Source organism: Theropithecus gelada, chromosome 15 (assembly GCF_003255815.1).
Source record: "Theropithecus gelada isolate Dixy chromosome 15, Tgel_1.0, whole genome shotgun sequence".
NCBI classification, from domain to species: Eukaryota; Metazoa; Chordata; class Mammalia; order Primates; family Cercopithecidae; genus Theropithecus; species Theropithecus gelada.
The window spans coordinates 90,883,538-90,906,173 of record NC_037683.1 but is presented as its reverse complement, the minus strand read 5'-3'; the positions used below and the strand labels follow the sequence as shown (position 1 = coordinate 90,906,173).

Here is a 22,636-nt window from a genome sequence, read left to right as displayed (position 1 = left end):
ACTTCAGGAGAGAGAACATGTGTGGAAGTCAACAGGTTTAAGAGGCAATCTGGCCCTTATTCTTTTCACATTGTCCCTTTGACACAAATAATCTTCAATTATGCAGCAAGTGTTTCTAGATGTGGACCCTGTACACTCTTGTGTGGGAGCTTTACGATTCTCTGTGTGAACTGGTATTCTGATTCTGTTCATTCAAAAGACAGCCATGAGCCAGCTGCTCTGCTGTGCTCTGTGGGCTCCCCAGAGATGAAGAAGATGTTACTTCCTGCTCTCAGGGCACCTCCCCTTCATTACCTAGAGATGGCGATGCCGGTTTTCAGTACTCTGATATTCTGTGCTATTTTAACGTACCAAGAGAGGCAGTCTTGTTGGTATGATTTTGTCATTTCAGTATTTTAGAAAATCTAAAATGTGAATCATTTTCCCAGGAAGTTGGGTGCTACTTTAAGGAACACATTCTTTCATTTCTAGAGCATTCTGACCACATCCCTCCCCTTTTTAAACCCATCTAAGCTAAGTTATTATTGTTGTTAGAATTCCAATTTCCCAAATTACTTATAATGCAGAGCATCTCTTTTTGCATTTCTTAGTCATATGTATTTCTGCCAAGCCAATTTAGTCATCAGAAGTCCAAGCTCAAGGGCACACTTAGGCCTGCTTCTGCTGTGTCCTACCTACTGAGGTGACGATTTTAAGGGGTTAAGGGGATATCCCACCATGCCTGCATCCCTCTATCTCTGGGTACCCCAGAACCCCAGCACCCCTAACCCACAGCACCGAGCAGCTTCTAGAGCCCATGTAGGTCTCCTTTCCCGATGTGTCTGGTGAGCAAGGGCAGCATGTGCACTCCTAGGCCCATGGGGTTTGTGCAGAGACCCGAGAATGCATGTTCTGTCCCCTGAAATTTTGTGCCCCAGATGATTGCTTATCTCAACCTGATCCTTTCTCTCGGAGGATGCTCTAGAAAGAACGAAGAGGAGTGGTGAGATTTAGAGGAGAGGGGAGCAAGGAGGGAAGGAAGGATCCATGCTCAGTTCTCAGACCCTCCTCTGGAGCCAGACCACTTGCTGCCTTCACAGCCAGATTCCCCCAGCTCTCTCTACTGTTTTACTGAAGGGCCAGAGCTATTCTCCTAGGGCCTGAGCCCCCATCCCCAGGATACATTTTAGGTAATGTACAATAAATACTCAAGGACAGGTGTTGCCATTTTGCTTTAGCGTCACAAGCACTATCATCCAACTAAGCCTTTTCAAGTTCTGATCCTAGTGATCAAGTTTTCTTAACCATAGCAACTGTTTCTGCTTGTCATTATACACCCACAACCTGACTGTGGGTGTAGGTGATTATCAGTTGAGCAAATTCCCTTGCATAGCTACACTGGAGAAGAGGGTTTATATCAATACTTTGTCTTCCATGTCAGACCTGTGCTCATTGTGATATTCCATTATTATAATGTGAATTTCCTTCACTGAGTGACGGAAGCAATATAGATAAGTTGTCTCTTCATTGCTTCTGGGCTTGATTCAACACAAACAGCTGCCAGCCAACTTGGGTGTGGATCACAAAATTTTATGTCCCCCATAAAAGAAACCTTGGACCCATTAAGCCATCATGCTCCTATTTCCATGCCCTCCCAGTCCTAGGTGACAGCTAATCCAGTTTATGCCTCTATGAATTTGACCATTCTGGACATTTCATATAAATGGAATCATATCATATGTAGCCATTTGTGACTGGATTTTTTCACTTAGCATAATGTTCTTAAGGCTTATCTACTTTGTAACCTGTATCGGTACTTCATTTACTTTTAATTGCCAAATCATATTTCAGTGTGATTCAACAATAATGTTTTGTTTATCCATTCATCGGTATGGGTATTGTGTTGTTTCCACTTTTTGGCTGTTATGAATAATGCTGCAGTGAAAATTCATGAACAGGTTTTTGTGTAGACATTTGTCTTCAGTTCTCTTGGGCATATGCCTAGGAGTGGAACTGCTGGGCCATTTAGTAATTATGCTTAACTAGGTGAGGAAATGTCAAACTATTTCTCAAAGTGGCCACATGATTTTATAGTCCCACCCATGTATGAGGGTTACAGTTTCTCCACATCCTCACCAATACTTGTTATTGTCTATCTTTTTGGTGACAGTAATCCCAATGTATGTAGTTGGTACCTCTTTGTGGTTTTGATTTGTGTTTCCTGGATGGATAATGAGGCTGAGCATCATTTCAAGTGCTTGTCAGCCATTTGTGTATCTTCTTTGCAGAAATGTCTATGCAAATATTTTGTTCATTTTAAAATTGCATTCTTATTCTTTTATTACTGAGTTGTAAGTGTTCTTCATTCTGAATAGAAGTCCCCTATTAAATACATGATTTACAAAAGTTGTCTCCCATTCTATAGGTTGTCTTTTAACTTTTTTTGACAAGTATGCCTTAAAGTACAAAAGTTTTTAATTTTGATGTAGTACAACTTACCTGTTTTTTCTTTTGTTGCTTCCCTTTTGGTGTCGTATCTCAGAATTCATTGCCTAACCAAAGGTCAAAAAGATTTATGCCTATGTTTCTTCTAAGAGTTTTATAGTTTTAGCTCTTCCATTTAGATAAATGATCTATTTTGAGTTATTTTTTGTATATTGTATGAGATAGGGATCCAGTTTAATTCTTTTGCATGTGAATATCCTGTTGCCCTGGTACAATTCAATGGAACAATCTTTCCCCATTGAATTATCTTGGCACCTATGTAATAAAATCAGTTGACTATAAATTTGAGGGCTTATTTCTGGGCTCTCAATTCCATTATCCTAAATGTCTATCCTTATGCTAGTACCACACTGTTTTGATTACAATAGCTTCGTAGTAAGCTTTAAAATCAGGGAGTGTGAGTCCCCCAACTTTGTCCTTCTTTTTCAAGGTTGTTTTGGCTATTCTGGTTTTCTTATATTCCCATATGGATTTTAAGATTAGCTTGTCAATTTCTGCAAAAAAAAGAAAATCCAGGTGAAATTTTAATAGAGATTGTATTGAATATGTAGATCAGGTTGGGGAGTATTACCATCTTAAGAATATTAAGTCTCCAGATTCATGAATGTGGGATATTTTTCCATTCATTTACATCTTCTTTAATTTCCTTTGTTTTTGTTTATGTTTTGAGACAGGGTCAGACTCTGTCACTCAGGCATGAGTGCAGTGGCATGATCTTGATTCACTGCAACCTTCACCTCCTGGGATTAAGCCATCCTCCCACTTTAGCCTCTGGTGTAGCTGGGACTGCAGGGGCACACTGCCACACCCAGCTAATTTTTGTATTTTTTTGTAGAGATGGGTTTTTCCATGTTGCCCAGGCTGGTCTTGAAGTTCTGAGCTCAAGCCATCTGCCCGCCTCAGCCTCCCAAAGTGCTGGGATTACGGGAATGAGCCATTGTGCTCAGTCCTAGATCTTCTTTAATTTCTTCCAACAATTTTTTGTAGTTTTCAGTGTATAAGTCGTACAAGACTTCTTTTGTTAAGTTTATTCCTAAGTATTTTATTCCTCTTTGATGCTGTTCTAAATGGAATTGTTTTCTTAATTTCATTTTTGGAATGTTGATTACTAGTTGTTTTAGTCAGTTCAGGTTGCTATAGCAAAATGTCATTAACTGGGTGGCTTACACAACAGACATTTATTTTTCACAGTTCTGGAGGCTGGGAAGTCCAAGATCAAGTTACCAGAAGATTCTGTTCTTGGTGAGGGCCCTCCTCCTGGCTTGCAGATGGTTCACATGACTTCTTTGTGTGTGGGCTTGGAGAAGAGAGAGAGAGAGAGATCATGTCATATCTCTTCCTCTTATAAGGGAACTAATCCCATCATGATGGCACCACTCTCACGACCTTATCCAAACCTAACTGCCTCTCAAAGGCTTACCTCCAAAAGCATCACATTAGGGCTTAGGGCTTCAACATTTTAATTTTAGGGTGACACAAACAATAACAGTAGTGTATAAAACTACAATTGATTCTTACATTGATCTTGTATCCTGTGTCTTTGCTGAGCTTATTTATTAGTTCTGATATTTCAAAAATAAATTTCTAAGGATTTTCTATATGCTGGACCACCTATTCTGCAAATACAGATCGTTTTAATTCTTCCCTTTTTCTCTGGATGCCTTTTATTTCTTTTTATTACCTAATTGTCCTGGCTAGAACCTTCAGGACAATATTTCTTTTTGGAAGATAAGGGCTCAGAAATGCAGTTTTCCATCACATCATTGAGTCTGTGCCATGAAAGATTCAGGAAACAGAGAGGGGTTTTTTTGAAAGTGATAGTATCATAGTTCTGCTTAACACACCTTCCCCTGATGACATGTTAAAACATCTTAGCAAAGAAAGTGCTGATATGCTGTCATCCATTTTCCAAAGTAATGACACTTTATCAGTAGAAGTCCTAGTGCATGGATTTCCAAGGGTATTTTATCTGTAAATCATTTTGGGGGCTGAATGACAGAGCTGGTGTAAAGCCGTATGGAGTTGGTTTTACTTGGACAAGCGCTGCCAGATTCAGCACTTTGTCAAATTCCAGAAAAAGACAAATATAACTCCAAGAGAATTAGCCTATAGTAATATTATTAATGTGGTGATTCCATGGGGAAACAGACTCCAAAAAACCGCAATAGGCTGCTTCTTACTTACTGATGCAGTTGATACATATTTTATCTTTTGTATATTTGTTTATTCCTGCTCATAATAATGTTCTGGGTGTGTACCTTCTGCTCCCATTATATTTGAGGACAAACAACTTTTTATGACCTTTACAAGTCCCTAAACACCAGGTGCGGTATCATGCATAGACTGTCTGGATAGTTCATTCTGACTCCTGCACGACTGTTGCGAGTGACTTTGGTGATTGCTTTCCAGTCTCAAGCCTAGCACTTACTTTTCTCCTACGTTCTCAACTACCCTTCTGAATATCTCCCCTAAAATGTATCCCAGGCACCCCAAGCACAATATGTAGCAAACTCATCCCCCACTGTCCCTGCTCAAACTGCTCTTCCTCTGTGATTTTCACCTTCTCATAATGATGCTGTTATCTCTCCTATCAGTCTTTCAAGTTTATTTAATGTTGGTACCTTCCCCTCCCATACTTCCTTTATCCAGTCTTTAATGGGTCATGTTGAGTCCACTTGTTTTGCTCCTCTCAAGTGTGCTCACACTTCCCAGCCCCTGCATTCTTGGGCTGTCCACCCACAGAGAGTGCCCAGATTTTAGGGTGGACCCTATTCATCAATTTCTTTGATGTTAATTTGTTGCAAGACCAACCTTCAAGCACTGTCCTGATCTCATCACTTCCCTGCCCATTCAACCTCAATAGCTCCACATTACTTTTAAAATTGAGCCCAAATTCCACAGCAAGCAAAGTTCTCCTTAATTGGCCCCAGTGTTTCTTTTCCATGTAATTTCCTGCAGGGGCTGAACCTAATACCTTCCGGTATTGTCCCTTCACTTTCTTACTCCCAGATCTTTGCTTATCTATCTCTCCAGTTTTGAACAGCCCAACCCATCTCAGCTTTCATCCTATTGTTCTCTTAACTCATCTCGAAGGTGACTGATATGGTTTGGTTCTGTGTCCCCACCCAAATCTCATATTGAATTGTAATTCCCAATGTTGGGGAGGGACCTGGTGGGAGGTGACTGGATCATGGCAGCAGATTTCCCCCTTGCTGTTTTCGTGATAGCAAGTGAATTCTTGTGAGATGTGATGGTTTAAAAGTGTGTGGCACTTCTCCCTTGGTTCTCTTTCTCTCCTGCTGCCTTGGTAAAATGCATTTGCTTCCCCTTCTCTTTCTGCCATGATTGTAAGTCTCCTGAGGCCTCCCAGTTATGCTTCCTGTACAGCCTGTAGAACTCTGAGTCAATTAAACCTCTTTTCTTTACAAATTACCCAGTCTCATGTAGTTCTTCATAGCTACGAGAGAACAGACTAATACAGTGACCTTCTCTTTGAAACCTTTCCTGATCTTTCCAATTATAGTATTCTCATGTACTTTCTAATCCTTTGTGGCACTTTAGCTATAGCTTTCACAGGCATTCACCACTTTCTGTCTTACAAATTAGTCGTATTTGTGGATGTGTGAATACCCCAATCTCCTATAAGCTCTTTGCAAGGAAACAGATGTTGACTGAATCCCTGACAGAGTATTGTACAGCCACCATGGTTCACATTGCTGCTGGATTGGATCAGACCCTGATCATTTCTCACCTGTGCTATTATAGTCACCTTTATTTATCTCCCAGACTCCTATTCTTCTCTTCCTGTTGTTTTCTAATTGGAGATACTCTCTAGAGTCACCTGATAAGGTGCTTCTTTTCCTGGTATGACCTGGTGTCAGCCCATGTCCTCAGGACTCCATCCAGATTCCTTAGCCCCACAGGCCACTGTCTCTCCACCCTAGTCCTCCCCACCCAGAGGTTCAGTGAACTTCCTGAACATGCCATGACTATTCTGTACCAGTGAGCATTCTCCGCCTCCAGAGTACGGGGAGGTTACTGGATGCCCTGATGACTCCTTGCTGTCCAAAACATAAGTATTTCATCTTTAAGCATATTCTGTACTCCTCCTTTTCCCTGAAGTCACTATGAGTCCATGCAGACCTGCTTCCTCAACATCACTCATACAGCCTCCTAAACCTACCAAAGCACAGTTTTGCTTTCTTACAAAATTACGTATGCACATGTTCATCATTCCCAAAGGTTGTGACCTTCCTGAAGAGCAGAGGCTTTCTTTTTATCTTTATAACATTAGCATCTAGTCATCTGGTAGGTGTTCAATACATGTTTGAATGAATGAAAACAAAACACAGGAATGCTGAAAACTGATGAGTGAACCAGAACCAACCATGTCAAGACTGTCTCTTTACAGCCTTCTGTGAAAGCAAAATTGTCCAAACCTGGTCTGCAGTAGAGCTTTCTGCATGATGTAATGCACAGTCTCTTTCTGGGAAGTAATTTACATTCCTGATTAAATGCTTGAGCGATTTTTTGATACTCCTAAATGATTAAGAACTTCTGGGAAGTTAGGGTTGTCCACCCAACGGACTGATGAATCTAATAATCTTTAACCAGACTTTTTTTCTTTTTTGGTTGTCAGTCTTTTCTTGCAGAGAGTATAAAACTTTGATACATTCTTGTAAGTAGTTTGTCTGGAAACTTCTTTTGTTTTTTTAACAACACAGTTTATCCTAGGACTATTTCTGGGCCCTCCCTCTTGCAAAACAATTTATATATGAATGCAATATTTCATTTATTCTCCGTCTTCACCCCACCCTCCTCTCCCAGCTTTCCTTATCCCTAAGAATAGGGCACATGCAAGTCTGGATGGATGAATGGTAGGTCTCATAAGAAGGAAGAGAGGGAACTGTTAGTACTTATGGGGGTGGGAGCCACATGCAGCTCCATATAACAAAAGAGGAAATGAGGAGGTAAAGCATCCTACAGGGACCTGAGACTAACAGGTTGGGAGGGCCCAAATAATGCAGCACCTTGTAGACTTGCTAAGGAACGTAGATCTTATACACACATCAAAAGATGAAACTGACTTTAGCTAAGGGCCACTGAAATTCACAAAAATGTGCTACATGTGTTGAGAGTTTTAAGAACAGCATTCTTACTGGTTGAGATAGGCTAGGATATGCCGGAGACGCAAGCAATACTCAAGTCTCAGTGACCTAGAACAACTAAGATTTATTTCTTGCTCATGCAACACGTCCAGCCAGAGGGGTGAGGGCTGTGCTTCACACAGTTACCATGCAGGACCTGGGATAACAAAGATGTTCCCATTTTATGATCATCACAAGGCTCCAGGATTTGTTGCAACAGAGGAGAGAAGATAGAGAAGGATGCAGCAGCAATTAAATGATTCTGCTTGGAAGTGACAAACTTCTCACATTACGTCGACCAAATCAGATCACATAGTCACACCAACTTCAAGAAGCACAGGAGAAGATAATCTTCCCACATTCCTGGAAAGAGAGAAACTCTTGAAATATTAATAAATATTAGAAATGCCTACTCTGTGTAGCAAACACAACACAAGGACAGAAAGGACACTTCAGATCTTGAAGGATGTTTTAGACAGTGACTGAAAAGAGAATTAGATTGACCATCTGTATGTCTGATTAAAAGGAAAGATTTCAGATCTTCAGAATGGCAGTGTGAGGGTTTTGGTAGACCCTCTCCAGTGAAACAGCCATTTAACTGGCAAAAATTATAATCAAACAACAATTCAAAGCCTCTAGAAATTGTCTTAAAAGCATACAGCAAATGGAAAAACATTTATGCAAGAAAATCTGTATGCCAGTAAGAGCATTAAGAGTTGGTAGGATTTGAGCCGTGACTCATTCTCATGCCCCTGCCCCCATGTCCATGTGATAGAAGCTCTATCCAGGAAGATGTAGCCAAGAAGATGGGGGCTGCTACTGTCCACTCCCCAGCTCCTAGTCTAGGACCCCTCTGAGAGGGGCAGGCTGCCAGTGTATCTCATACCCTCTAGCCCTGAGTTGTGGAAGTGCTATTTTAGGCAAGTGTGGCTGAGAAGATCTTTTCCCCACTTAGAGCTTACTTGTGGATCAAGGGCTTTGATTCAGACATGATAGGTCAAGACGTCTGGGGCCCCTCAGTATGCCTAATGGATGAAGATTTTATGCCAAGAGGGGCAAGAAAAGAAAACCAAGGACTATCAACTTTTTCCCTCACCACCCTAACACACAGTGCCCACTTGTAGAGCAGAAGTTTCACTGCAGAAATGGGCCATTGTCCCCGCTCCCAGCTTTGGTGTAGTGGCATGGGTGTTCTATCTAAAGGGAGATGCAGGTTGTCATAAGAATGGAAATGGAGAGCTCCATTGCACCTGACTAGTCTTAAAAAAGAAATGGAGAGTTCCGCAGTTCTGCCAGACAAGTAACTTTATTGGAAAGCAACATGAAGCAGTTCTTGCCTAAGTTCATTCACAAAGCAGTAGACATGGTGGTGGTGAGCAATTAAGGGGTGGGGGCTGGTAGCTCCATGAATCTAGTAGCCACATGCAACATGGCAGATTGGAAAGAGACAGCCCAGAATACCCTTCCTAAGATGATGTTCACCCCAAGGGCTCCAGAAGCATGGTGTACACAAGGCTATATTCACTTAGGAACAATCAGAGAGGGTCATGGGTTAGACTGGAAAGCATTCTCCAAGCCACATAGATCCATCAGTAACATGCAGATTTATTGGAAAACTTGCGGGAAGACTCAAAGGGCATAAGCACAACCTCAGAGCAAACCCCGGCTCAGCAAGCTACTCTGACCCAGAGGTGACTCCTATGAATCCAGACTTTAAAAAATTACACTCATCCTGGTGATCTGAACAGCTGGGCACCTGCCCAACTCTGCACCCCCTCAGGAGTGCCCAGTAAGAGACCCTCTGAGCTACTAGTCCCTGGCTGAACATGGAGCAAAACTGTAAACTCCCTGAAATTTGAAAGCAGTCTCCAAGACACACACACACACACACACACACACACACACACACACACACAGAGTGGTAAAAGGCAAAAAAAGAATCTCTAACTGGCTGAGAGGGTTTAAGCACAATCTTTGACCAAAAAGTGGTTTATGTTGACTCAGGGGCCAGCCTCTAGGAAGCCAAGGGGAGAAACACCCGAGCAGAGACTTCAGAGGCTCCATGTGGTAGGGAAAATAGACATCACAGAGTTAGTCACGCATAGTCCCTAAACGAACAAACAAATGACCAAACAACAAACCCAGAGGGCAGGGAGAAGAGGGGAGGGAAAGATCAGTACACAGAGCTGCTACCATGTATTATCTAAAGTGTCCAGTTCTCAACAAAAAGCTATAAGTCATGCAAACAAATAACAAAGTGTGACCTACGCCCAGCAAAGGGAAACAAACCAACCAACAAACAAAAAACAGGCTTGGAAGGCCCCAGAGGTTGAACTTTGCAAACAAAAACTTCAAAGCAGCTATTATGAATATGTTCAAGAACTAAAGAAAACCATATTTAAAGAATTAAGCAACAGAATGACAACAATGACTGAACACATAGAAATTATAAAAATGAACCAAATGGAAATTTTGAGGTTGAAATGTACGATCTCTGAAATGAAAAACTTGCTAGAGTGGCTCAGTAGTAGATTTGAGCTAACAGAAGAAAAGATCAGTGTGAACTTAAAGAGAGATCCCGAGAGATTATGCATTCTAAAGATTAGAAAGAAGAAAGAAAAGGAAGCAGGGCCTCAGATCAATGTGGGGCACCATTTAGCACCCCAATATTTGCATATGGAATGCAGGACAAGAGCAGAGAAAGGAATAGAAAAAAATATTCTGTCATGGTGGCTGAAAACTTGCCAGATTTGATGAAAAACACTAACTGAAGCATCCAAGGACCTCCATGAACTCTTAAGTGGGAGCAATGCAAAGAGAGCCATATGTATTCACCCAGACACATAATAGTCAAACTGCTGAAAGTCCAAGTGAAAGAGAAATCTTGAAAAAAGCAAGAGATAAACTCATTATGCACAAGGGAACCCTAATCAAATTAATAGCAGAATTCCCATTAGAAAAATAGAAGCCAGAGGCAATGAAAAAAGTCAATCAACAATCCTATATTACCCAGCCTAGTGGCACATGCTTGTAATTGCAGCATTTTGGGAGGCCAAGGTGGGAGAATTGCTTGAGCCCAGGAGTTCAAGACCAGCCTGGGTAACACGGCAAAACCCTGTCTGTATAAAACATTTTAACAATTAGCCTGGTGTGGCATGCACCTGTGTTCCCAGCTACTTGGGAGGCTGAGGTGGGAGGATTGCTTGAGCTTAGAAAGTTGAGGCCTCAAAAAAAAAAATCCTGTATCAAGCAAAGGTGGAAAGCTATGTTTCAAAAATGAAGGCAACCCTCATACATTGGTGGTGGGAATAAAAAATGGGGCAACTGCTTTAGAATACGGTTTGTCAGTCCTTTCAAAAACTTCAACATAGAATTACCCAGCTATTCTACTCCTAGGCTTATACCCAAGAGAAACACACATCCGCACAAAAACTTGTATATGAATGCTCATAGCCAAAAAGTGTAAAAAAAGTCCAAATGGCCTCAACAAAGGAGGAGATAAATAAGTGTGGTATTTTCCTACAATGGAATATTATTTGGCAATAAAAAGAGATGAAGTACATGCCCTACAGCAGGGAGGAACCTGGAAAACCTTAAGCTTAGGGCAAGAAGCCAATCCCGGTGGATTACATATTGTGTGGTTTCCGACATAGAAAATATCCACAATAGGCGAATTCATCGAGACAGAGGTTGTCTTATTGGCTGCCCAGGGCTAGGAAAAGGGGGAGGAAATGGGGAGTATCTGGCTGCTATCACAAAGGACCACAAGTTAGGTGGCTTAAAACAATAGAAATGTAATCTTTCATAGTTCTGGAAGCTAGAAGTCCAAAATCAAGGTGTTGACAGAGCCATCCTCCCTCTAAAGCCTCTAGGAGAAGATTCTTCCCTCCCTCTTTCCACTTCTGGCATCCCAGGAGTTTCCTGGCTTTTAACTCCAATCTCTGCCTCCGTCTTCCCTCTGTGTCTGTGTCTGACTTCACATGGCATTCACCTCTCTGTGTGTCCGTGTCCAAGTTTCTCCCTTCTTATAAAGATACTGCTTATATGAGAATAAGGGCTACCCAAGTGACCTCATCTGAACTTGATTCCATCTGAAAAGATCCTATTTCCAAATAAGGTCACGTTCACCAGTACTGGGGATTCAGATTTCAACATATAGAATCCTAATAGATATGGGGGTTTTCTGGAGGGGTGATCAAAATGTTCTAACATTGATCATAATGATGGTGGCATGACTCGTTGGATATTCTACAAACCATTGACTTGTGTGTTTGGAATGGATGAGTTGTGTAGTATGGGAATTGTATCTCAAAAACATTGTTTTCAAAAATGAAAGAGAAATAAGAATATCCCTAGAATAAGAAAGAAAGAAAAAAAAAAAAACGGACTTTGTGGCTAGAAGCCCATCTTAAAAAGAAATACTTAAAGATGGTCTTCAGGTTAAAAGTTAGTGATGTAAAAGGTAATTCAAATCCACATTTAAACACACACACACACACACACACACACACACACACACACACACACACACGGCGGGGCATGGTGGCTCATACCTATAATCCCAGGACTTTGGGAGCCTGAGGTAGGTGAATTGCCTGAGGCCGGGAGTTTGAGACCAGCTTGGACAAGATGGCAAGACCCCATCTCCACAAAACATACAAAAATTAGCCAGACTTGGTGGCAAGGACCTATAGTCCCAGCTGTTCTGGAGGCTGAGGTAGGGCAATGACTTGAGCCCAGGAGGCTGAAGTTGCAGTGACCTGAGATTACACCACTCCACTCCAACCTGGGCAACAAAGCAAGACCCTGCCTCAAAAACACCAAAAACAACAGCAACAAACCAGTTCCAGCAAAGGTAATTATATAAGTAATGATAAAAGGCACTATAACTATATATTTCTCTTTCTTTTCTTTGCTGATGTAAAAAGCAATTATATAAAAGAGGGGAAGCCATACATTCACTTTCACCCACATAAAGCCAGACAGCCCCAGGATTCCTTCTAAATTTCAGCCATCAGACTGGTTCTGTCCAACTTCCAAGCTGCTCTCCTATCCCAATATTTCCTGTCCTTGGTGGGGGTTCCTAGGGTATTGACCTATTGAAATTAGCATGATTCTACCAGCACCCACTCCTGAAATGGAAGCCAAACAATTATTTTTTGGGGCATTTCTCATTGCTACTGATATTGGTTGAGAAACTACATGTGTTCTTTGCTGAAGGAACAAAAACACCTATCTGAAAGTTAATCACACTTTCTAAATGACAGAAATGTTTGGCTGGAGTTAAAAACTAAAGGTTAAGGATAAAGGTCCATTTTCTTAGATTTAATCCCTTTGGCCTTGGTCCTACCCCAGGCCAGGAGATTTTTAAAAGCAAAGGTTAGCATCTGTCTGAGAACTGACTGGTCCACATATAATACAACATTTGTTTTTTTCTTTTTTTAAGTGACATCCACTGATTCCAAGCTTTTTATGAGCAGCTCTGGTTCTTGGCTGTCTTGAGTAGAGAATTATTATTGGAATTGCCTAAAGTGTGTCAGTTGTTTGAGATGCACTGTTGCCATATCTGATTACAATGGGGACTCCTAGTATCTTTCCTCATCCAGAGAGCAGAGGAGGTTACTTACTGGTGTGGGAGTTTTAAGATTCCCACGTTCCGCTGTCACTTTTGCTCTGAAATCCCATGGGGATCCAGTAGGACTCTGTATTTGGAAATGGTGTGCTTCGCATTCACAGCAGAGGATCAAGATCAGAGCTTAGTGATCCGACAACCCCTCTCCTAATCTGTGCTGCCAACCCAAGTTGTTTATTACCCTTGGGTTGGAGACACCTTAGAAGAGAGAGCTCCCGTGGGTTACTCCTCTGCTGGAGAGGCACGGAGCCCCCCGGGGAAGACCAAGTGCAGCAGCTCTGGTGGAGGAACTTGGTGACTGCGCATCTGAGGACCCTGGGGGGTTTAAAGCTGCCAGTTCTCCCTGAACCTGAAAAGGTGAGGCAGGGGTGGTGGTGAGAGGGGATGACGGAGTCAGGGGTCGAGGGGCAGAAAGGATGAGCTGAGTCTTTCCTTTTTTTTACCCTCTCCGCGAGATGGAGTCTTGCTGTGTTGCCCAGGCTGGAGTGCAGTGGCTCCGTCTCGACTCACTGCAACCTCCATCTCCCGGGTTGAAGCGATTCTTCTGCCTCAGCCTCCTGGGTTGCTGGGATTACAGGCACCCACCACAATGCCCAGCTAATTTTTGTATTTTTAGTAGAGATGGGGTTTCACCAGGTTGGCCAGGCTGGTCTTAGACTCCTGACCTCGTGATCCACCCACCTCGGCCTCCCAAAGTGCTGGGATTACAGGCATGAGCCACTGTGCCCGGCCTGAGCTTGAGTCATTTCTAACCAAAGTTGGGAGAATGGAGAAAGGACCACGAATGGGGGAGGGTACAGTCAGCCTCCCAGGCAAGAGCCACTGCGCCTGTGACCACAGCAGGACACCCCCTTCACTGGTATTCCAGCAACGCGCCCTGAGCCCCGGGGAGCTCCCAGAGGAAAATAACTGCCTGTCTGAGAGTCACAGCTGCCGAGTCTGGCTGAACACATGCCCAGGGACAAAGAGCTGCAGGGCAAAGACTGGTGAACATCTGATTAAAATGTCATGTTTCTAGATAAAATTTACTTCTCGGTAGTTATTTAAGAGAAATCTTACTCATGCTGCTAAGCTCATGTTCATACTCAGAAAATCCTGTCTATGCAGGCTGGACAAGTGGTCTCAGCCTAAAAGCCCTCGGTAGCAACCATGTGATTTAATACACCCACCTCTTGCCTTGACCCCCAATAGAAGTTTCTCAACAACAACAAAAAAGCATGTAGAAAGCAATCATATAAGAGAGGAATCCATACATTCTTTTTTTTTTTTTTTTTTTTTTTTAGTAGAGACGGGGTTTCACCGTATTCTTAAAGCACACAATAAGTTGTGTGCTTATTATATATTGTGGGCCAAGAATTAAAAAGCACATAATATATACTTTCTTTGGCTTTTACGCTTGCTCAGGAGAATATCAGAAAGCGCTGGGCCTTTCTTAGGGAAAGATGGTTTGCTGGGATGCTATTATTTGTTCAAAGAATTCTAACATGAAAATGCATACTGATTGAAAAGAAGCATGTTTAGGGGTTATATATTGTCAATACCTTAAAATAAACGTGAGTATAAAGCTACAAGGACTGTATCCCTCATGATTTACTTCCTAACTGATCCTTATGACATAGGATCATGATATAGGATCCCCGTGTTGTCATCTACCCCTTCTGGTAAAGATGGTGAGCGAGGCTAAGAAGATGAGTTTGGAATCAGAAATGGAATCCCACCCAATTGCTTACAAGCTGTGTGACATCAGGCAAGTTGCCCAAGCTTTCTGAGCCCCGTTTTTTACTTTTTAGAATATAATAATTTTGTTCCAGAGGGATGTTGTAAGAATCACCTTCGAGGCCAAGCCCATGTTTTATTCCAGAGCTTCTCAATGTTACCATGCAAATGAACTACCTGGGATCTTGCTAAGACGCAGCTTTGGAGTCATTATCTGGTGGGGGCTGAGATTCTGCATTGTTAGCAAACTCCCTTGCTCCCGTGCTGGTGCGCTGTGGCTGGTGAGGGGTTCACTTTGGACAGCCAAGTTTTGCAGCATTCACAGTGCGAATGCCACCCCCTGCAGCCCTCCGTGGGGGCCTGGTGAGAGCCTGCTGGGGACCCACCTGGGACTCATGAAGGCCCATCATTCAGTGACTGATTGGCACAAGTGAAGGCTGGATATCTGCCACTTAGCACAGCTAATGGAACTGTCTCCCTTAGATAAATTGAGTTAGAGAACAGCTTTCAGGTTAACAAATTAACTTTATACCTTATTTTCTGAGCCCTTGACGTCTGTGATCCCACTGGGTTGATTTGGTGTGGTTTTGTGGTGAGACCTGTAAGGGAGAGGTGCTATAAATAAATCCAATTTACCAAAAAAGTCAACGACACTGGACCTGGCCCCCGCTCTTCCGTCCACGCCCCACAGTCTGTGCTGGTGATAATGCACTTCGTTCTTTTCATTCTTGGGCACACCCTTTCCATCCCCCATAGCCTAGGCATAGTCAGGGGGCAGGTCTGGCTAAAGATGGTTTTTGGCCCCTTCATTTCTTTCCCTTTCCTCCCTGTGTCCTCGTCTCCAGACCCCTTTCTTTCCTAGGAGCTCCCGTGAGGACCTGTAGGGACTCCAGTCCGTCACAGTTGCTTGTAGACACCCTCCCAGCCAAGGCTGGGTCATTGGTCCCCGTCTGTCCAGAGTTTTGCCAATTGGTTTATGTACTAATTTCCTGGGGCTGTCTTAACAAACTGGGTGGCTCGGAGGTCAGGAGGCCAGCAGTCAGAAATCAAGGTGTTGGAAGGGCTGGTTCCCTCTGGAGCCTCCGAGGGACAATCTTTCCCGTGCCTCTCTCCCAGCCCTGCTGGTCGCCAGCAACCCTTGGCATTCCTCGACTCGCAGACGCAACACTGCAGTCTCTGCTTCCATCCTCACATCGGCCTCTGCCCGGTGTCTCCCTCTGTCCTCTTCTGTCTCTTATAGACACTCTCATCAGATTTAGGGTCCACCCTAATCCAGTGTGACCTCATCTCGATCCTTACTTCAATGACATCAGTGAAGACCCTCTTTCCAACAATTCTGAGGTTCCAGGAGGACATAATTTGACGGAGACACGATTCGGCTCACTAGAGTTTGGAAGAGTTTTTCTGATGGGAGGTTTGGAGGATGGGAGAAAAAGAACAGGAAAACCAAAGCAGAGAAGGAAATGAACTTGTCCCTGAGAAGTGCATGGAGCTATAGGGGATCCACGAGACCCATTGGTGCCCGCACCAGGACACAAACTGGTCTCCTCTGTCCGGCTACTGTGGGGTAGCGGGATGGGCAGGGCACAGAATGCCTGGCAGATGATGGGCGAGAGATGCCAGGAAGATAAAAGGCACTTTCTAGGCCCCATGGGCTGTGAGAAAGCTTTGTACCTGGAAGTCAGGGGAGTTTGGGGTCAAATAAGGACACATTATTATGCTTGGCTACTGAGAAGCTCATTTGACATTTGGAAAATAAAAAATGAAATTGTTGAGAGATCAGGCATTGCTAATATAAATAGCAGAAATTAGGGGCCCAGCCTCCCCTGCAAGTGGGACTGACAGAGGAGAGCTCAGGAAAGAGCTTGCGGGTAGGACTTTGGAGATGAGGGCCTCAAAGCAGTGGGGTCTCCTGAGGCAAGAGGCGGTGCCTGGGGCCGGATGTGGGGGCGGAAGTTGCAAAGAGAGACATCCTGGGTCTGCACACAGCTCACGAAGGAACACATGAGGGCAGACAGGAGGCGAGGCCAGGTGTCATTTTGCCTGGATTCCTCAGGCAGGAAGACACTGCAGACGACTTTGAGATGAGGGCAGGCCGGGCTTGGGCTAAGCTGCAGGCAGTCTTACAGTAAGACAATCCCCCTGCTCTGTATGTTTCATTGTGGTAAAATATACCTAACATAAAATTTGCCATTTTAGCCTTTTTTCTTTTTTCCTTTTTTTTTTTCCCTGAGACTGGATCTCACTCTGTCGCCCAACCTGGAGGGCAGTGGCATGATCGCAGCTCACTGCTGCCTCCACCTCGCCGGTTCAAGTGATTCTTGTGCCTCAGTCTCCTGAGTAACTGGGGTTACAGGTGCGTGCCACCATGCCCGGCCACTTTAGCCATTTTTAAGTGTACAATTCAGTGGCATGAAGTACATTCACATTGTCGTGTATGTCCCTTACCTTTTTATCATGAGTGAGGGACGGAGGGTGATGACAGTGGGGAGGACCTTTTGTTGGTGATAGAGTGCCATGAGGAGGTGGGGCTAGAGTCTTGGGTAAGGGGGAGAAGAGGGCAACCCCCCCCCCCCAGCTTGTGATAAAAGGAGCTTAGGTTCTGCAGAGAGGTGGACTTTGTGGAAGTCTGGAAAGCACAGTGGAGATACTGTTCAGGAATAAAGGGGCGCTGATTGCTGCTGTGTCCCCTCAGGATGTAGCCCTGCTAATGCCAAATTTGCTTTGAAAGCCAGAGAAAAGCCCTCGATATTGATAAACAATCTCTGATACAAAAGTGCACAGATATTTTTAGTATCTTTACTCTAGGAAAACAGTACAGTAAATTGAGAAGAGACTTGAGTGCAAGTTCTCTTCAAATACATGGGGCATCCTTATACTAAAAAAGCGTTTGCTGTTTATCCAAAATCCAAATTTAACTGGTATCCTGTATTTTTATTTTTTGGCAACCATATTCTGATGAGACTTTGATATCTGGGCTAACTAAATCCAGAACTTTTACTAACTGTGCCCCACTGTGATGGGGTCTTCTCACCAGTCGCTAATCCATCAGAAGCACACCGCAGGTTCAGACGCATGTGGCCAGCCCATTCCTAACCCGCCACACTGCTACCCAGACAGAACATCCACTGCTTCCACATTCCCCCCAGGCTGCAAGGAGTTCCCAGGAGACTTTCTTTTCCTCTTCAAATCTGTGCACTTGGGCCTGGTTTCACCTGCAGAGAAGTGGGTAATGGCTGATAGAGGAAGATACAGGTCCCTGAGACAGTCGCCTCTGCTCCACAGTGCCATCTAGAGGAAAGCCAGGACATATGCTCTGAGGATCGCAAGGCTGGGGTGTTAATAACGAGGCCCTTAGGAATTCTGGGGTGCCCTATTCTCCTCATTATGATCCCGATCCCAGGCAGAAATGCCTGTGGGCTATCACTGCAAAAGGAAAACAACAACAAAAATTGCATCCAGGATTAAAACCACTATTTTGAAAGCACATCATTAAAGCAAGCTGTGACCCAAATATTTGTTGTGGTGTGCTTAAGAGTTCTTCAAGCAATTGAAAAGAGTGGAAAAAGTGAAACACCAAGAAAAAAGAAAAAGTAAAAATAAGCAGAGTAAGGAATGTTGTTGGATGATTCTCTGCGAGCCAAGGGGGACTTTTTTATTTAAAAATATGTAAGCTTTGGTGTTGAGGAAGAACTACTGCAAAACTAGACTTGAATTACCATCGCAGCAGGATTTTGAAAATTTATGAAGAGTGGCAGTCTGGGTGTGAGGGTGTCTATAGCCCAGATGAAGGTGCTTATGAAATAAAAGGCATATCAGTGGGAAATGTGGCCTCTGGAAACATGAAGTTAAATTCAGTGCAAAGAGTAGGACAACCTCACATGTGTCCTTGTGTGCAAGGGAAATCAGCTGCCGTCTTGGCTGCTTTCTCACACTCCGATAGGGCATTGCCACTCCATCACACAGAGCTGTCTATAAGACATTGATGGAGTACTATGGAAAGCTCAGGGGCATGCACAATGGGTCTTAGTCCCTTTACCACTCATTTGCTTTATAATTAGTGGAAGCAACTTAAGTTCTCCTGTCAGTTTTTATGCACTTCAAATGACTACTAATAAAATTTGAATTTATAGAACATAGTCCCCCAAGGGACATTTTGTGTTGGTGATAATATTCTACTAACTTGAAAAGTTGCAGCAAAGATGCGCCTTCCACTAAACTCTAAGTCTCTTTTTCTCTCTCCTTCTCTCTCTCTCTCCCCTTCTCTCTCTCTCTCACACTCTCTCACTCTTGCTCTCACTCTCTCAAAGGGTCAGAATGCCTGGGTTCTTACCTTCATATTAGCTCTGAAATAGACTTCAAGATAAAACCTAGCTACATCGTTCTGGCTGAAACTTTATAGGTGTTAGGTATAAAGTAAGCACCCTGGGTCTTGCTTCTGTTAATGGACTTGCAATTGTCAAAGCTGCCACTACGTGGCGTCGTGAGTCACAGTGAATCCTAGTGAGTCGTAGGCATGAAACCTAAGTCCTGGCTGTCCCTAGTCAAGGCTATTTATGGTCCTAGGTAAGTACGTAAACTAGTCAGCTGTGTTTATGTTTTCATAAACATCACATTGATATTGATATGGATGCAAACCTCTGACAATAATTATTAGCTGATTTATTTTTTTAAATATTGTATTTATGTTTACTATAATAAACATTTATTTTCCAATAACTATATTATATTTATTGCATAAATAATATACTTTGGAGTAAGGGTTAAAGAATGTGGGCTGGCATCAGCGATGTGCCTTCAGAATGTGTCTTATCAACTCTAGTTTTTCATATTCTGTTTTAGAAAGAACATACTTTACTCCTCAGTTCCACGGTGAATATTCAAGAGTCTTCTATATGGAAACTGTCACATCGTGCTTGTGTCTTGGTGTCAGATATTCTCTAACACCTGTTTATAACTCACCAAGGAAAATGCTTGCTTACTTGTTTCCAAGCCCTTCTATTTCTGAAAGCCCCTTTTCTGCTTTCAAGCAGGGCTTAGCTCTTATCAAATTCTACACTTTGTTTTAGGTTGTAGAAGAGTACTTACCAGGCAAGGTGTGCAGAAAACAATTCCTCTGGTCTTTACAATATGTGTGATGGTCTCTTTCGATCTGGAGAGTTTCATAGGCAGCCAACTATCCTCACTCTTTCCTCCCCTTTAAAATGTAAATGTATTTAAATCAATAGAGTGTGATGGTTAACAGCCTAGGCTCTGTGGTCAGGCATGCTTGGACTTGCATGATTGTTCTGATACTATCTCTTCTCTTCTCTAGGCCTCATCTGTTTCCTCATCTATTAAATAAGGATATTAAAGTATCTTGTTTCCTAGAGTGGTTGTAAAGATCAAATGTGGTAATGCTTATACTGGGTGGTCACAATAATGGCTCTGTTGAGATTAGCTATTATTATTATTTTATTTCATTTTTTATGTATACTCTATTTCCTTATACAACACATTAGAGGCTACTTACAAGACTATCTACCTTAAAATAGTAGTCAGTGCCAGAAGAGTTTTGAATTAAAATGAAAGAGTGAGGCTGGGCAGGGGCTTGTGGGGGATGAAACACAGGTATTGTAAGATACAAGTACTCATAAACTTTACTCAGTTACTTAGAATTAGCCACATATTTGTTTCTGAGCTTCCCACTAGCTACAGTGAAGAGAATCAGGTTCACTCATGTGATTCCTATGGACCACAAGGCAAAACCTACCAGTCTCTCAGCGAAGTTTAATGGGTCTTGGTTCTTAATTCCAAGAATATATATTCCTTATGTGGGGCATCATGTGAACAGAGACAGTAATCCTAACAATAGCCCTATATGAGGTATCATATACACTTTAAAAATATAAGCCAAGGGAATGGTTAAGAGGTAGTTCTGCTCCCCAGAGAACTGGGAACAAGACCATGTGCTGGGCAGAATTCTGAGATTCACACCCCCTGGTGTACACATCCTGCATAATCTCTTCCCCTTTGGGTGTGGGCAGGACAGTGTTGGCTGTCACTCCGATTAGATTATGGGATATACAAAGTGAAGTCCCGATGTAATGAAGTCCCTAATCAGTAGCTTTAAGTAATCAAAAGGAGATGATCCTGGCTGTTCTGACCTAATCAGCCCATTAAAGAAGATCTAAAGTTCAAGGAGAGTCTCTGCTAGCCTTGAAGAAGGATGCTGCCATGCTGTGAGAGAGCCACATGGCCAGGAACTGAGGGCAGCCTCTAGGAGCTGAGAGAGACCTTCAGGTGACAGCTGATGAGGCAACAGGGACCTCAGTCCTACAATCCTGAGGACTTGGATCCTGCCATCAGCCTGAATGAGCTTGGAGCAAGATCCTGAGCTCTGGATGAGAGCACAGCCAGCAAATATCTTGATTTCAGCCTTGTGAGACCTTGCACAGAGAACCCAGTTATACCATTGCCTGGACTTCGGACCTACAGAAACTTTGAGATCATCAAAAAGGTATTGTTTCAAGCTGCTGAGTTTGAGGCAATTTGTTGCACAGCAATAGAAAACTAATGCAAACCATATGGCTGGAATCCATAGACTTTGAGTAGATTCAGAAATAAAAATCCAGAACATCTAGGGCATTTCCCAAACTAAACTTAACATTCATGGGAGATGCTAATAGATGTGTCACGTTAAAAGCAAAACAACTTTTTTGGTAGACCCTGACTCTTCTCATTAGAAAGGCCTTTGCTCTACTGGTGGGGCAAAGAGTCAGGTTCCTGGGTTGTAAGCAACAGAAATAAACTGACTCACATTTGCAGAACAGAGTTTTTGGAAAGGCTATAGTGAGGTCATAGAATCAAGAAGCAGGCTGAAGAAACAGTCTCAGAATGAACAGGAACCTGAAAACTCCTGGGGTCTCACTACCAAAAAAAAAAAAAATCCTGATGATCCCATAGCCACCAAAATAAAAGAATTTCATCTGTTCCTTTTCCCTGTCCCCACTGTTATCAGATAAATCCCCTCAAGGTTCAACAGCTCAGCAAAGTCTGAGTGGCCTGGCACTTAGCCACAGGAGAGCAGGAAACTTGAATTAACAGGTATGCCAAGATGCACATATTGAGCAAAAGGTCATTCTCCCAAGCTCAGCTATAACCCAAAGGAGAGAGAATGGATGATGGGCCACCCAAAAACAAAGGGGGTTCACAAAAGTAGATCGGACTTGCAAGTTTAGGGGTAGAATCTGAGACTTCCTCCTTTATGTCTGAGTGAAAGGGGAAGTCACTCTTGTAAGAAACGGTGAAGATTTTGGAGCCACCAAATCCAAAGCTTCAGGAGAAGTAGAGGGAGGGAGCGGGGGACGTGGGTGGGACTATGGAGGCAGTGGAAGGCTGGGCAATGTGGCTCTTGCTTGTGAAATCCAAGATTTTGAACAGATCGGATGCTGCACGGAGTGGGTGAGGAGCCTGAGCTCTGTGCCTGTGCAAATGAGAAGAGATACTGAACCATGAGGCTTTCACTTCTGAGCATTAGCAGACACTGCAGCAAGATTTCTGACTTTCACAAGCTATGGAATCTGCTGGAGTCTCAGCAATTTTACCCTGTAAGAAAATGGATCCCCGGCTGCCACTGAAACTATATGTATTTGGCAAGTAGTGTATCCTAAAGCCG

General features: G+C 43.1%; 1 protein-coding gene and 1 long non-coding RNA gene across 2 annotated transcripts in view; one reads left to right on the top strand and one right to left on the bottom strand.

The window, feature by feature from the left end:
* LOC112608039 overlaps positions 1 to 20,173 on the bottom strand; it is a 63,586-nt gene extending 43,413 nt beyond the window's left edge. The window contains exon 1 of the long non-coding RNA XR_003115931.1: positions 19,962 to 20,173. This is a non-coding gene — a long non-coding RNA (uncharacterized LOC112608039). The remainder of the gene's footprint in view (positions 1 to 19,961) is intronic.
* GNA14 (G protein subunit alpha 14) overlaps positions 1 to 22,636 on the top strand; it is a 220,631-nt gene that overhangs the window by 166,943 nt on the left and 31,052 nt on the right. The window lies entirely within an intron of this gene.